At 41.7% G+C, this 17,808-nt stretch overlaps 1 protein-coding gene and 1 non-coding gene across 2 annotated transcripts in view; both read left to right on the top strand.

Annotated features, from left to right (window-relative positions):
• The window catches only part of LOC114349665 (uncharacterized), a 100,786-nt gene that overhangs the window by 2,436 nt on the left and 80,542 nt on the right, over positions 1-17,808 (top strand). The window lies entirely within an intron of this gene.
• Positions 740-811, top strand: TRNAT-CGU (transfer RNA threonine (anticodon CGU)). Its single transcript has one exon. It is a non-coding gene; the product is annotated as a tRNA-Thr (tRNA).

Raw genomic sequence — 17,808 nt, 5'->3', positions numbered from 1 at the left:
TACGTGAATGCAACGACACGCAACGACTAGAACACTGACTGTCGACAATGTTATCGACTGGTTTCTGCCGCCTCAACAAGATCCCAAAGGAAATACCTACCTGTATTCTCACTTTTTATGGTTTTAGATATTTATTTTTCTAAAATAAATTTTTAATATATTTTTTTCTATTTTTTCTTTTTCACTTAAATGTGCCTATTTATCGCAAAAATAATGTAATTCCCAGTTGTCTTGTTGTCTTACATTCACCACTGATATAAAAGTGATACGCATATCGGCTTATTTTCGTTTTTGCTTGAGAATTTTACTACCGTATAATATTGAAATATATTTTGTATTCATATTGAATTATTCATTCTTCATAGTAGGGATAATGAGTATAAAATAAATAAATTACACTTTTTACTGAATATGTACCTACTTCAATTTTAAAGAGAATAATAACATTAAAGTGTTATTAGGTTATCTAACACAAAGTCTACAGTAAACATAAAAGGTATCCATACAATTTTACACATAATTAAATGCGTAAGTTATTTTATTATCCTTTTATTTCTTTATTTTTATGAAAAGCAGATGATTAAATCAAATTGTGGGAATCCCAGATATCATTGTATAAATGATTTATTTATTATCAATTTATTATCAAATCGCCGCGTCCACACCCAACTAGTTCCGCGGCGATATCACGCGTCATATCCCGTAGAAGGGGACTCGCTATTTCGCAACAGCCGGCATCGCCTCTTTAGCTCAGTGGTAGAGCACTGGTCTCGTAAACCAGGGGTCGTGAGTTCAATCCTCACAGGAGGCATCGGAATTCACTTTTTTATTATACTTAAATGTTTATGTGGACGTATTTTTGTTATTATTTGCTATTCAGCGTTTTTAATTTTTTTTTTATGTGCGAAGCGAAGTTTTTAGTCCTTAAACGAAAGGCGAAGCTCTATAAAGTCACAGTAATCTAAATAATTGCAATTTGTTTGCTTTTATTTTTTAATCTCTGAATACTTACTCGTATTTCATTCAATTATTCGATCCCAAAGCATGTAACTGAAGCTTGTTGCACTGTTTATCTTCAATTCTTTGCTGAATTACTAACTAACCCCATTGTATACTGTTTTGAGTAAAAGCTCATAAAAAGTTATGTATGCCATTTAGTCCCATATTTTTTATGGTTTATCGCTGTGCTTTTTATATTTATTTTATAGTAGATAATAATTTCAAACTAGTTTTCTGCTATTGCCTAACCACAATGCTTGCTTTTTATGTCTGGCGAAAGATTTGTAAAAGAAGTTCCTTTCGCTCTTCCGAGCTGGGTACCAGTGATCGTATCCTTGGCCGCTTGTACAGTTAGCTGGACCGTTTAAATACCTGTCGCGGACCGTTAGCGGCCTCAGGCGGAGCCTGCGCCCGCGGCGACTTCAAATAAACTTTTGTTTGCCTGCTTTGATTTACTCCTTTTACTATTTACTATATTTTTGTTTCTGCTTTGCTTTAGTCCTTTACTATTTTCTATATTACCGTTTGTCATTAGTTGTCCAATTTGGGAGTGGATCTGTTGTTTTATTAATTTCCATTGCTTTTTTTGTACAGTGGGTGTATGTTCTTGTTTAATTGAATAAAACGTTTTAAACTCACGAAGGCAAAGTGGCAGAGAATGCCTTTATGGCATTAAGTTCACCTTATGTACTAATGGCATTAAAGCTTAAACAAATACAACCTTAATGTAAGAAGAAGTACTTAATTTTAGGAATCAACTTTGACAGCACTGATGTCCGTATTGTCCTTGCCTAAACCGCTGAAAGTATTTTATGAATTACTTACATAGAGGAGAGGAACACATTATATTGTTCTGTAACATGTGTTTTAAAAGGGGATGAAATTTTATATGGGGAAATATTAGCGTTATGGAAACCATTTGTTGTGATTTAAAATGATTTTATCAGGGAATTTACTTTCTGTAACAAAGCGACTCCCGAAGCTTCTAATAAGCTGAGTGGGCTGAAGCTTCCAATAAGAAACACAATCATGATTATGTTAGCTAGCTTTTGCCCGCGGCTTCACCCGTGTGAAATTTAGTTTGTCACAGATCATCATAAATTATAGCCTTTATGTTATTCTGGGTTATAAACTATAATACTGCAAAGTTCCATCAAAATCCGTTCAGTAGTTTTTGCGAGAAAGAGTAACAAACATGTTAACATCCAGACATCCATACAAACTTTCGCATTTATAATATTAGTAGGATTTTGTGATAGTTTGTCCGCCTGCATTCTGTATGTATTGTATCTATAGAAGCAAAACACGATGTTTGAACAAGTTTGATAGGGCATGATGACTTTCACGTCGTATGTCGTCTCCGGCAAATATTGTATCCGGTACATAGTCCAGTCAATAAAGCATTATAGATGGAAAACTGTAGAACACAATTTCTGACTTCAGGACTTTATTTAGACTAGTTAGGAGGTGAACATAGCAAAAGTCCCCGCCCTTAGCCCTTGAGCCGGCGGAGAGAGGGGGGTTTAAAGGTGCCACTTTTCGGTTTTTCGCTTAATCCTCGGAAACTATGCGTCCTAGTGACATGACTACTTTGAACCAAAAAAAGCATATTCAATTTGCTACAGATGAGATAGACAAGTTTTTCTATAAATTGTATAGTTTTCGCGGCATCTGCTCTAGAAGGTCTGTAATATTGGAAATTTTATTTTTGTCTTACATGTTCCCATCAGGAGAAAATCGACTAAATCAACATTGAGCAATCATTCTAGACATGCGGGAGCATGTTAAGCCTAGTTCCAGCGAGGGGACTACACCGTGCGTATATTTAGACGAATCACTTTGAGCCACTTTTGACTCCTCATCACTCAAAAACTACTGTGCATTAACACTTCAAATTTGGCTCATGTGTTGAGACTTGCAAGATATACATCAGTTTCAAATTTCATAAATATGCCTCAAACGGTTCTTTAGATATTGACGTCCAAAAATCTACATGTCTGACCTATAGACCAAATTCTAACCACTTCCAGATGACCTCGAAGGTTCAAATTTGGCATCCAGAAAGGTAGTTATGTAAATACAAAGGAACAAATAAAAAACCAGTAAATTTTAACATTTCACATGTGATAGATAGATAGTAGTGCTCTAAATATCGATTTTTGAACGTCAATACCTAAATAACCGTTTGAGGTATATTTATGAAATTTGAAGCTGATGTACATCTTGCAAGTCTCAATACATGAGCCAAATTTGAAGTGTTAATGCACAGTAGTTTTTGAATGATGAGGAGTCAAAAGTGGCTCTAATTGGTTCGTCTAAATATACGCACGGTGCAGTCCCCTCCCTGGAACTAGGCTTAACATGCTCCCGCATGTCTATAGTGTTTGCTCAATGTTGATTTAGTCGATTTTCTCCTGAAAGGAACATAACATAACACAACAATAAAATTTCCAATTTTACAGACCTTCTAGAGCAGATGCCGCAAAAACTATACAAGATATAGAAAAACTTGACTGTCTCACCTGTAGCAAATTGAATAAGCTTTTTTTGGTTCATAGTAGTCATGTCACTAGGACGCATAATTTCCGAGGATTAAGCGAAAAACCGAAAAGTGGTACCTTTAAACCCCCCTCTCCCCGCCGGCTCAAGGGCTAAGGGCGGGGACTTTTGCTATGTTCACCACCTAACTAGGCTAAATAAAGTCCCGAGGTCAGAAATTGTGTTCCATGGATTTCTCTCTACACCGTCGTTAAGGCATTCATTGACTGGACTAAAAAGTGAAAGAGAGCGATGCATTTAGATTTAGATAATTAATAAACATTTATGACTCAGGTCGCGTTCAGATGAATGTAATTATTAAACGCAATGGTGAACTTAAATGAATTTTCTAACAGCTTCTAGTGAAGAATTAAGCTACTAGCCCATTTTTTTTTCAGATTTTTGTGATGGCTAGAAATATCCCATTCTCATTACTTATTGAACACCCCTCGTATAGTAAACTGAAAACTTTAATTAATTTATCAATTCCATGTAGTTTCATGCTAATTTTATTATATCTGACAATATAGCAGCTAAAACATTCAAAATATTTTGGCCACACGTACCTATTACAGCAGAAATTTCAGCCGGCAGTAAAGTTGATATACATGACATACACTAGATAGATTATGAAGACTGATCCATGTTCACCAGCGGTGGTCTACAACCACGAGGACCGAAGCATCGCATTTGCAGGTTGTTTACGAGACTGTAATCCGGTGATCCGGTCATGTGGTTGCCGTTGTGTTGTCGCCGGCACGCGCGCGGCCGCGTCATTTCCGTTTCCGCGCGCGTGCGCTTGGATCAACGCCAATCTATTCTTGACATGGTCAGGGCTGGCCCGGACACATTTTGATTACTATGAATGAAAGTACATAAGCCAGATGAGAGTCTTAACCAATTTACAAAATTTCCTTTGGATTTGTTATGACTACCTCGCAAAAGTATAATGTGATGCCACATCAGTCAACCAACACCTATAAAATTTAATTATCTGATAATCGGTAGCTTAATATTCTTGATTTAGAATTTTGTTTTTGGCGAGATACTCAAAATACCCAAGAGAACTTACCCAAGCGTCAAAAGATCTCCGCGGTTTGACGGTTTGCCTCCGGTCTTTTTACAGTGTTACTTTTAGTAAAATAAAAACAGTGTCTTTGTTACTAACTGAGTTTTTATATGATTTTGTATTAGATAAAGAAACGGTGATAACCCTTGTCGTATTCTACATCGGATAGTGTGCCACTGCAATAGGCCACCGCGATGGAAACTAGGCAGATCTGACTCATCTTGCGTTGCGCTGCGTTTGCGCATGGACTGCCGGTTTTCGCTGCAATAAAACGAATACGACAAAATCCTCCATTTAGAATATAGAATAGTCTCTGGAACAGAACTTTGACAATATCAAAAACAATCCCTATCGCCTTCGGAATAAGGAACGTAACTTAAAAGTTGTTCACTGTTCGCGTGCTAAATTCAAACCATTTGGATATCACGACCAGTCAAATACGACTGTACCCTGCACTCTGCAACTTTGTTGCACACGTTGCAACTACAGCACTAACCTCGATTACATCATTATTATCAGACGAAAAGCATCCACTGCTAAATTAAGGGTCTTTTTCTTAGATTTGATTCGCAAATGGTTTAGATCCAGGAGGTCTTGCCAGGTATATTATGTCTGTTTCGATATAATATCTTGTGTTACATTCTATACTGCGCTTTTTTATGTATATGGGAACTGAACTAGTCCTCACTTCTTTCCTCTTTTCTATCCCCAGCTCCTTTAATTTGCTAATTCATCAGGCTATGTTGTATTTTGGTTATTTCTTCAAACTTCTGGAATGGAAACGACAAAATTAACGGTGAATACATCAGTCACCACCAGTAAAGTAACTTAAACTTAAACAAATTATAATGTGAGTGCTCGGTAGGCATTGTCTTAAATCCATCAAACAAGTAAGTGACAGTTTGAAATACAGTCTATTGTCATGTCTCGATAGTCTAGCTTACTTCCTCAATAAATAAATAAGTAGGTAAGCTCTGTAATAGTTTTTATAGCTGCTCTTCTAATATCTCCTTCAAAAACTCTTTCAATATTTCGGTAGATCTCTTATACTTTTATGAAAGATAACTGGATTATAGTTATCTTTCGTAAAATTAACTATCTGAGTAGTTTAGCACAGGTCATTGACTTAGTGAAATATAAATATTTTTACAACTTTTTTCTGAAGCTGAAAATATCCTTCGGTTGTCATTAAAATGTTCATGATGACATGTAAATTTTTCGACAAACGCCTCATTTCCGTACATAATGCAGCTGGCGTGTCAGGAAGGAGGAAATAGTGGACAGATTAAGTTTTCTGTCCACCAAATGGCGAACTGTAAACTTTTCCTGCTTCTGTGGTTCATCCTATTACTTGAATGCCTCTGAATTTCGACCCAGTTTCTGCAGCTTGAGCGTGCTCATCATCAAACAAAGGATGTTCATACTTGATTAGAAGAGGAGCATTCTCTTCTCAAGCCATAAATCTTAAGAAACAACAGGACCAATATTTATCAGATAATTATCGAATAAAATTATATCTATTATCTTCTAGTGTGGCCTAAGATCAGAGAAAAACCTAAAATAGTTTAAATTCCAAATAGTAGACTGTCCCTCGCTTTCTGAATTCTTGGTGGAGAAGGCACCTTACACTATCTGCTGACATGATGGCGACTGGGCTGTTAACGACCTCCTGTCTGACGCTAACGATCTGACAACTGTATTCGCTCAGGAAATAGATAATTGCTACAAGGAAATTATAATCGATTTTCTTGTTTTTCTTCGCATGGCGAAGTGAGGCAATACATTAATATCAATAAGACTTAAGTTCTTTTCCCTTTCCAATCGCAATACGTCGAATTGCGGATATTTCCATCAAAACTCACGACGCCTATTTATGAAGCTGTCGATTGTAAATAAAGACGTGTATAATTAGCAATTACGCCTTAGCTCGTTACTTAATCGGATGCCAAACATCAATGATGTCAGAGCTCTGGCAAGACTTGTAGGTGCATCTGAATGTGCCCTAATACGGTCAGAGGCGGAGCGTCCCAATAAGCATCGAGGGGTGCGTCGTGGCAATGACGCCAAACGCTCTCAATGAACCAACGTCATACGCATTTATGCACCTTGCATAACTCCAGACGTGAATTGGGCTTCCGACCCAGTTGTTCCGTCTCCGTCTCTTGTCATAAGATCGGAGTAAGATGCATGATCCCTTTGGGAATTGGCACGTTTAGCACAGCGCTATCGGTTAGTTATTTCTGGGGAAATGATTCAGTGGGCAGCTGGTGTGTTACTCTCGCATGTAATTTGAGACGTAATTAATATTCAACGGATCGAAATTCATTGGAAGCTTTGCGCATGTCTTAACGCTATGAAATATTAATATTGAGATAATAATGGTTATGTGTCATCTTTATTTATCAGTGCAATTCTGGCACACTTTTCTTGCGTTATGCGAAATATTATTCACAGTTTATGTTCTGTAATGCGATTAATTGTATGAAGTTCTTTGTATCTAATGATACATGTAATAACATAGTGTGATTCAAATTCTTATTTCTGTTTCGAAGTCTCTTCGTATTTATTTACTTTCTAAGTCTCGGTTTCTATTACCCGGAGTAAGACTCCTTGTAGCAATTCTCCGAATAGTCTGCTAAACTTTCAATCTATCCACAATCTGAAATGCGTGAGGGTATTTGCATGCCGTAGCGTGGTTGCAAATCCTCTCAACGCCGGCAATTACTGTTACGCGCTGTACTTATGTAAGCCGGCTAGTCACGAACTTGACCGTACGTAGGCGCTTCGGGATAAGCTGGAACTTGTTTCTAGACGACGCGGTGGGGATACTGCATTTGTAGATAACTTAAGGATTGAGCCACGCAAACTTGCTGCTATGGAACCAGGGCCGGATTAACCATCTCGGGGCCCCTAGGCACAGCTCCTTTTGGGCCCCCCTTTTTTTTGTCGCGGAGGATATGATTTGCGCACCGTCACCACTGCCGGGGGACAGGGTGGTGTGTGGGACTCCCGGCGCCCTAAAAAGGGAAAAGGACGGGTTTTACCTACTAAAACCTCCGCGGCGTTCTGTCGTAGCCCGAGTGGGGGTGTCGCGAGTATCCGGCCGTAGCCTTAGACTTCCGCGACACCACGCTACAGCGACAGCTCGCCTACACGGCGGACCCTACACGCCCCCCTTGTGGGGGTCCGACGGGAATGCCCGAAACGCCAAGCCGTTCCCGTCAGACGGAGGTGACAACGGTGCCCCCGCACCCCCGGCCTGCTGGCCGCCACCTGGGGGCAGAGTAGAACGGTCGTACAACCGCCTTCTGATGGAGCGAGAGACGGAGCGATGGGGCGAGAGGATCGTTCTCCCGCTCGCGCTCCGCTGCCTTCTTCTGAAGGATGACCTCTTCGCAAAAGGAGGCGACCACCTTTCAGTATCCTTCACTTCCCAGCATGGCGATGACCAGGCTCGGAAGCGAAAGATCCCGGCCCACGACCGCAGTGAGGACACGGCGCTGCTCCTCCCAGCCTGTGCAGACCGCGAGGGTGTGCTGCACCGTGTCATCCGCCGCGCCGCATTTGTGGCACACGGAGATTCCTGTCGCCCGATTCTATGCAGGTACGAACCGAAGCAGCCATGCCCGGTCAGCACCTGCGCCAGACGGAACGTGAGGAACCCGTGCGGTCGTACCGTCCAGAACAGGGCCAAACTGCGCGCGAGTCATGTCTTCGTGACGGCGCCGCACCGGTCCGGGGCCGGGCGCTATCTACGCGCCTTCTGGTCTGCCATCCAGTGATAGATGACAGACAAGACCCCAACTTCTAGCTCCCAAGGAGGAGTACCAGTGAGGACGCACGCCGCAGCGTGCCCTACCGTGCGGTAGGTCCTTGCGACCCTCTGCGCTATGGCCCGGTCTGCGCAGAAGGGCAGTATTCTCCCTCTTGTTGAGTGCGTCCGCCCAGACTGGGGCGCCATACAGCGCCATGCTCCTCAGAACGCCGGCATAAAGTCGACGACACTTCGTTTGTGGCCCTCCCAAATTCGGGAGGAACCAACTCAGTACGCTGGCTGCCTTGAGAAGGCGTGGCGCTAGCCCGTTGAAGTGCGGGCTAAAATGCCACCTCCCGTCAAGCGTGAGGCCCAGATATTTCATTTGGCCTTTGACGTCAATCCTAACGTCCTCAACGCGTCGGGAGGGTCGCGCTGGCCCCGGAAAAAAGAGGGCCTCAGTCTACTCCAGCGCGACTTTCAGGCCGAGGCGTCATATTCTGCGAGCGAGTACCTTTTTCTTTTTTTATTATTTTCTATTGACGTTCATAAGTGCCACTTGTGGTCTAAACTGAATAAATATTTTTTGATTTTGATTTTGACTAATGTGCCGCCCGCCGACGCCAGCCGTGCCGCGGCCCCAAATGTCTTCTTCGGGCAGTGACCAGAGTGTCATCCGCATAGCATGTGACACTCATGCCCGCGAGTAGGACGCCCCGGAGGAGCCAGTTGAAGCCTAGGTTCCACAAGAGTGGACCGAGCACCGAACCCTGCGGAACCCCGCTGGCTACGCCGCGCCGTTTGAGCTGGCCGTCTCTGTTAACATACAGGACTTCGCGGTCCCGTAAGTAATCGCCCAGCAGCGCTCAAACGTACTGAGGCACTCTGTGATGTTGAAGTGCCTAGAGTATGGTGGGATGAGGGATGGTATTGAAAGCGTTGGCTATATCGAATGATACAGCCAACACACCCTCAGCCCTCTCCCTAGCCTCCACAGTGAGGCTTTTTAGCCTCTGAAGGGCGTCAACCGTCGACCTGTCATGTAAACCAAAGCAGTAATGCCAACGTCACGAAAATTAATTAGGTTCCACAGTATCGAAATATGACGATTGAATGTGTAAACCAAAATAAGGCGAAGTTTTGAGGTGGTTTGAGTTTTGTTGCATAAAAATAATCTTTAACATTTTTTTTTTTATTTTTTTATCGGGAGTGCTGGGCCCCTGGTCATAGTGGGCCCCTGGCCATAGTGGGCCCCTAGGCACTGGCCTAAAGTGCCTTATGGATAATACGGCACTGTATAGAACGATCGAGTTCTTAACAAAGCCTCATTTCTTAAGTGCCTAGCTTTACCTTTGACAGTATTTATCATTTCCTTAGTTAGTACTAGCGGCCGCCCGCGACTTCGTACGCGTGGATCCCGTTTTACCCCCTTCATCTATCTTACGCGGTTTAGATTTTTTCATACAAATGTTTTTTCCCGCTAACTCCCGTTCCCTTAGGAATTTTGCAATATCCTGTTATAACTAAGCTTTAAGTTTACTAAGGTACCTGCTTGCCAAATTTCAAGCGTCTAACTTAAGCGGTTTAGATTTTTCATACAAAAGGATTTTCCCGCTAATGCCCGTTCCCGTGGGAATTCCTAAGTATCCTATAACCTGCCCAGGAGTATGAAAAATAATTGTACCAAGTTTCGTTAAAATCCGTCGAGTAGTTTTTGTTTCTATAAGGAACATACAGACAGACAGACAGACAGACAATTTTACTGATTGCATTTTTGGCATCAGTATCGATCACTAATCACCCCCTGATAGTTATTTTGAAAATATATTTCATGTACAGAATTGACCTCTCTACAGATTTATTATAAGTATAGATAGATGTTTAAAACGGTTGTTTTTCGCGATCAATTTTGTGGATTTATGTTGTTTTGTGTCCAATACAAATTTTGTGTGCCTATCTGCGTCACTAATCATTTATTTATTCTTATTTGTATCCCTTGTTGTAGATGTATGTATGTTCATATGGCTGCAAAATTATTAGATTTTCAATAGAGATGGCTTCAGGAGTTATGTTTTCGTACCTATTATTTACAAAATTAGTTTCTCGTCTTGATCTTCCAACTCTTCCGCTTCGTGTTGCTCTTAACTTTCCAGAACCAATCAAAGCAATCCCGCCAGTCATGATGTTGTGCCCATTTACAACATCATCTGGGATTACGACAAGCTTTGGTATCTTCGTAGAGCAGCTTTCTAATCGAGACGGTGTACTGTGCACAATGCGAAGGGCGCGGCGGGTCGACGGCCGTGCGCGCGCGCTCCCGCTCCCGGCGCAGGCGCAACGAGACTCGCCTTGAGGAACGAGAGATTTCCGTGTGCGACCGGTCGCTTGAAATGTCACGGCACAGGTTGTTTCGTTTTGCTTTTCATAGGACTCTTTCAGCATTGTTTCCTGCTCGGAGAGTCTGGAATCTTTCATGCCATTTAAATAGTCTGCATGGTTAGGTTAGTTTGGAAATATAAAGAATTTTGGACGCTCCCACTGTCCTTCATCATTTCAAGAACCTAAAGACTTGAGAAATTAAGGGCTGATAAGCATAACCTAAAGTAGCTAAGAGAAAAAATGTCTTGACGTATTTCGATTTGGATTGTATAATTACTACGTGCTTCAGAACCTTTCACGTCCGCCTGAACTTGGTATTTTTTTGGTTTCTGCAAGACCCTCCAGGGAGCGTTACCTCCGAACTCTAGCCATAAGGACTACTCAAGTATAGAAGCGAAACTTACAATTTTCGACACGCTTATGATGACAATAATAACATAACTAGGGCATGTAATATCGGAAGGTTTTCAATTCCGATATTGGATTCCGATATTGAATTGAGTTCATGTGCTATAAAATTAATATTTGGTTATATTCGTAAGAATTCTGGATTGTTTACAATAAAATAGTGATTTTAATCAAAATCTTTAATTTGGTACAAAACAGCACTTCATAAAATTGAAGTATTTTAAAACCATTTTTACGTTATGGGTATCCATTGCGTTTGGTTTTTTATGTGACAAAAGGCAAACGAGCAGACGGATCACCTGATAATGAATGGTTACTGATAATGAGCCTATATGGACTAGCAAATAATTAAAGTGTTTTTGTAAAATCACAGATATCAAACAAACTTTTTTACTCCTTCATCAACCAGTGTATTACCAGTGATAACTTATAGCTCGGAAACGTGGCCTCTCACTATAGGCCTTATACAAAAGCTCAAAGTTGCACAGCGTGCTATGGAGAGGGCTATGCTTGGTGTTTCGTTGCGAGATCGAATCAGAAATGAGGAGATCCGTAAACGAACCAAAGCCGCTGACATAGCCCGACGGATTAGCAAGCTGAAGTGGCAATGGGCAGGGCACATAGTACGCAGAACTGACTGCCGATGGGGCAGAAAGGTTCTGGAATGGAGGCCGCGTACCGGAAAACGCAGCGTGGGTCCACCTACAAGGTGGACCGACGACATCGTAAAGGTAGCAGGGAAGCGCTGGACGCAGGCCGCTACTAATCGATCAACATGGAAAGCATTGGGGGAGGCCTATGTTCAGCAGTGGACGTCCTATGGCTGAAATGATGATATCACCCTGTTTTATGTTGGCGGAACGAATTTTAGAGTCATTCAATCACGTGTTACAAAAATTGTAGAGAGTGGTAAAAACTTGAATATGCTTGTAATTTGTTCCTTTTGATTATCGATGTACAACTCACAAAACCACGAGCCATCATCATCATCTGCTGAACACAGGCTCCGATGCTGATTTTCACAATGGCCGGTTGGTGGCGGCCTGCATCCAGCGCCTTCCTGCTACCTTTGTGAGGTCGTCGGTCCACCTTGTGGTTATGAGTCCTACGCTGCCCTTTCCGGTACGTGGCCTCCACTTCAGAACCTTGCTGCCTCATCGTCCGTCTGTTTTGCGTACTAAGGCAGAACCATTGGAAGACCTTATCACAATGCTCGAAGACCTTAATCGAGTTTCCCAACAGGTAGGCTTTCGGATGAATATGGAAAAAACGAAGCTTATGTCGAATGTCCATTTTACTCCTTACCCAGTTTCGGTTAGGAGCTCGATTCTCGAGATTGTTGATAAGTAAGTATGTTTATCTCGGACAAACGATCAGCTAGGTAGTTAGATGCAATTTCGAGAAAGAGGTAAATCGTCGAAAAAGAAGACGAAAGTCTTCAATTAGTGTGTGTTACCAGTGATGATATACGGCTCGAAAACGTGGCCTTTGAATATAGGGCACAACGTGCTATGGAGTGGGATAAGCTTGGTGTTTCTTTAAGAGATCTAATCAGAAATGAGGAGCTCCGTAAATTAACCAAGGTCGCTGACATAGCCCGACGGATTAGCAAGCTGAAGTGGCAGTGTGCAGGGCACATAGTACGCAAAACTGACGGTCCATGTCCAGTAAAATTAATGTTTGAAAGGGAGTTGAGATGTCGTTGGCAAATGCTAAAATTGATTTAGAAGAAGTTAAATTAACCATAAATAGTAAAGATTTAAAATATTTGCAGTGGAACAAAAAGTGATGGTGAGAGACATGAGAAAATCATTGGTCTTTGCCAATCATGTACTTTGGGCTTTGTGGCAGGTTGTGGCGAGTTTAAACGCTTTGTTTAAAATCTCAATTAAAACTTTTATCTGATTCCGATATTACGATATTGGGTCGCTCAATATCGGAATTGAAATATCGGATCTCGCAGTCCGAGATTCCGATATTACGAGATTCCGAGATTCCGATATTCATGCCCTAAACATAACGTTTACCTAACGCCAGGCTTCATGCTAAGGGTAAAAAAGTATCTAACTGCAAGCTAGTACCTACTTGCATCGCTTCCTTGTTCTTAAGTTGTTGAAGGAGCTATATCGCCCTTAATATTTTTTCGAGATCTAATGGCATTTTCTACATATCACGGTGCATCATGCACTATGAACATAAAAAATTTCAAGCAAACACCAATCCTAGAGGGGAGTAGGCATTTAAAGAACACATTTGGGGCACACAAAGGAGTTTCCCTTCTATACTTATTAGCTCTCGTAATGCTCCAGGCAAGTCACGTCAGCGACTCACGTGCTCGCAACTCCGCCAACAAATTGGAAACAATCAACGTGAGTGGCTCCGAAAGTGCTTATCGCGTGATGCTATTTTCATATTCCGCCCGGGTCGCGAGTTTTTCGGTTTCTGAGAGTTTTCCAGGCGGTCCTCGGGCACGTAAGTGCTCGGAATTCAGGATTAATTTCAAGTTTATTTGCTAAACTTTCGGGTAATACTTACCTCTGTATTAATTGCTGTGTATTGTTCGTTTGCTAATTCATGAGAGGTCTTATTATAACAACTAAATTTTTAATGAATTCGCTGTTGCAAAAAAGTGGTTTTATTTGGTTTGAATTTGATTTGAACTACGACAATATTGAATTTCAATAACATTTAAAGCTTTTGCTCTTTTCTCTACTATTAGTCCAAATCTAATCTCGACAGCAGTGCATACAGTGTGAAATTAGAGTTGTCAAATATCAAATTACCAACTACCTAACTCTTAAATTGTAGTATGTATTCGATTCAGCGGTCATCATACTTGACAGATTGGGTAACAACGGACGTGACGAGTGAGGAGCTGCGCTCGCGCCGGTGACATAACGCTCATAATTCGGCGGCGTCAAGTGCCCGACCTTGCTTTCGCAATCACTTTCCGCTTCACTGCTGCTCTGAAAGTGGAAAGGCTTCTGCAGGCTATCCTTTGACAAATACATGAACTCTTACGTCACGGACCACACTTCTGCCTAAAATGTCTGTTCCGGTAAGAACTGGATAACGTGACAATAATAAACTAGCAAACATAATTATTCTTACGGTGTCAACTAAGTTTTAAGAATCAGTGGAATTTCCTAAGAAGTTTTAAAGTCTTTAACCCTGAATTGTAATATTTATTTCCTCATTATCATTTTCTTTTTCGGTAGTATTTAAATGAATTTAAATTATCGCGACATCGTTTTTCGAAGTAGACCCATGATCTTTCTGATCAGCTCTCTCAAGTTTCAACTGTCGATAAATTACGATAAGTCATTGCTAACGGTTCCTTTACCAATAGAATTGATTAACATTTGACCGCACCTCAAATCCTCAATAGCCGCCTAAAGTCAATGCATAGATTCCATGTCAAGCGCATTAAACACTTTCACATCTCTGAATTATGTTTTAATTTTAGATACTTATCGCTGTTGGATTTCAATTTGCGGCACTAACATTTGTTCTCAAGTGCCTTTTGAATATGTTTACAATCTTATGTACGAGTAATACCTATATGCTTTTGGCATGAAGTCTACCTTTAGAGTCTTCCAAAGCATTACCTTCAATCCTCAAGGTTGGCAACTGTTCTGCAAGCAACGTGGCAGGTGTCCGCTGACAGTCTACCTGTTGACCTTCTGCAGTATACATGGTTGAAATACTCTCTATAAATAACCGTTTGGTTTGCCACCATTATTTTTTATGGTCCAATAGTGACATGACACATTTCAAATCATTTAGCGGTTGTATTAAGTGGTTGTAGTCAATCTGAAAACTTTTTGTAGTGATATTTTTTGTTCAAGATTCTAAAGACTTAACACAATATAAAGGAATAACGTAATATCTGTATGTAACATTACTGTCAAATTGTATGCACAAAAGTTCGGCAGCTCTTTGAGCGGATCACATCAATGCGACTCGTATCGTACGTGTCATATCTTTGTGAATCAAATCCGAAACGAAAACATTGCGTTCTCCTTTGACGTGTGATACGGAGAATTTTAAAAAGTAAAAGTTCGTGATGTTTTGATAGGCAAATCTGATATTTTCCTAGATTTCATTGAATAATGAATACCCAATTTGTCCTTTTAAATCGTAATCGTGATTATCATTTTGTTTACTTTATCGCTATGAATGTAACTGATTAACATTTATGGAGATGATTTTCAATTCAATACACATTTGGATTCGCAGTTCGCACATAAATATCTCAAACCTGTGATTGATAAGGAAAAAAGCGAATCAAGTTCAGTGTCGACGCCGAATGCCAATACTAAACAGTTATTATGGAGATTTATGACCGTGAGTGCATTATGTTACTTTCACGTTGCTCGCATTCGTAAACGAACTTATGTTTCTTGATAAGTGAAGCAACGGGCGCACTTAAATTTTTATTTCAATTAGGGTTGTGCACACATGCTTGTCATAAAATAGCTATGCTACACGTTTCTCTACTACTATTTTTTCTTACCAGTGCAGTGCAGAAGGCACTAAGATTTGACTTTTTTTATCCACAACAAGGAAGCTCTTGGCCAGTATCTCACCTGATGGTAAGTGATGATCAGGCCCAAGGTGGAAGCGAGCTTCACCCCGAACCCTCAACCACGCAGGAACTGGCTATCTTACCTCTAATTTTCGGAACACAATGCTGTTTACATTGGTGTTATGGCGACAGACAAAGGTGGTAAGATGGTGGTAGCTAGCCCTAGCCAGGCGGACTTAGAACAAACCCTACCACCAACTAAACCGAACAGAAAAATCTGCCCCCACTGGGAATCGAACCCGGGACCTCTGCGTCTGAAGCAGCCACCTGCTTCATTCTTATCACTAGACCACAGAGGCGCTCAAATCACTCTATCACTTTCATATTTCACAAGGAGATCTTCAAAGATTTCAAGAAGTTAGTTTTCCAAAACGTAACATAATGTGTTCCTAATGCTCGCCTTGCTGCCAAGAGGAAAGGCGTCCTTATCGAGATCACGTTCCGTCACCAAATTGTTATTCCACCGCCAGAGCAGCCCCGAGTCGAGGACACATTGCCCCTCCATTTACATTCGCAATTGGCTTTTGCAGACGGGACGTAACCTCTGCTGAGAATTCAGTGGCTTTTAGTGTAGCAGGAATAATAGACGGAGATGGGTAATACCTAACTGCGGAAAAGTTTTTGCAGTAAATGCTTAGATATTCTTTTGTCGTGTTTATTCAACCTTAGACTTTATTCAAATAAAACCACGTCTTCCTTAAATCAGCACAACACAATGTTCTCAAACAACTCATCATTAGTTTTTTGAGGGGTTCTTACTCACGTTAGCTGTTTCTTGCTGCCTGATTATATCGTCCAAAGCGCTGATCAAATCAAGGAGCTTTTCATTTATTTTAGGGATAAAAGTAAGAAACTTACAAGTCCAAGCATCCCGTCTATTCCGCCTGCTATGATAATCTATCTGGCGGCGGCGAGGCGAATATCAATAAACAGTTTGTAATGTGTTCACGTGCGAGCCCGAGGGACGCCCCCCGCCTGACAACGGGCGCTGCAGGCCCGCCGCGCCGCATAATAACCGGCCCGATAGCACTGCTCGAGGAATACGCTATGAGCCAATTGAAAACCTAGCTGAAGAAAAGGAGCTGGTTAGAAAAGTAATGAGACGGGTCCAAAGCAATTTTATCGAGGGGAAGTTGTCTGGACTGCTAAAATTTGTCTTTTGTGTAATAAAGAAAAGTTAGACTGCGCATTTAAGAAAATTATACTTTTATCATAAATGTAGCATTATTTTACATGTTACGAGACAAAAATACTACCAACTAAACATACATGTGGGATATGATGCTCAACCACAATAAGGAAGCTAGATGTTAGTGCTTCCTTCCGAGCGGGTGTTGTACTCGGGGACCAAGGTCCGATTTACACCATCTTGGTTTGTCTATATATACTTGGCAGGATATAAAACTCCGTCACCGCGATGCAGGTTTGTATGAGCGGCGGAGTGTGCCATAGTGTAGTCGTAACAGCTACATCTGTTGGTAGACTAGTTTGTGTAGTGGCGAGTAGATGTCGCCACACCACTCCCCCCGGAAGAACCGGAGGTGGATGACGTCAGGATGAGCTCAGCAGTCTGTGCGTGATGAGCTTACAAGTGCCAGTGTGCTCAAGTCTGCGGTGAGTCGAGACGAGCAGGTTGCGGTGCTCTATCCACGGTGAGTCGGGATAGTGAGCGGAGGCGTCTTCGATGGTCGGGCGTGGAGCTGGGCCAGAGCTGTACCCGTGACCAGTGAAGTGACGGTTGCTTGCTGCCGAGGAACCAGGAAGGTCGGTTGCGATCTGCGATGGTCCCTGAAGGCTGGATGCTGGCTTGTTGAAGACTGGAGCTGATGACGGAGTGGCGGAGATGGTGAGGATGGCGGAGGCTGATGCCGAAGATGGTGGTGATGGAAGGTCACGTTCCAATCACGTCGGGGTCACCAATGTGAGATATGATGCTCAACCACAATAAGGAAGCTAGATGTTAGTGCTTCCTTCCGAGCGGGTGTTGTACTCGGGGACCAAGGTCCGATTTACACCATCTTGGTTTGTCTATATATACTTGGCAGGATATAAAACTCCGTCACCGCGATGCAG

The sequence above is a fragment of the Ostrinia furnacalis genome, unplaced genomic scaffold (genome assembly GCF_004193835.3).
Source record: "Ostrinia furnacalis isolate ACB-3 unplaced genomic scaffold, ASM419383v2 OfSCF0695, whole genome shotgun sequence".
Classification (NCBI taxonomy): Eukaryota; Metazoa; Arthropoda; class Insecta; order Lepidoptera; family Crambidae; genus Ostrinia; species Ostrinia furnacalis.
The sequence above is the reverse complement of the archived record's forward strand: the minus strand, read 5'-3'. Positions and strand labels throughout refer to the sequence as shown.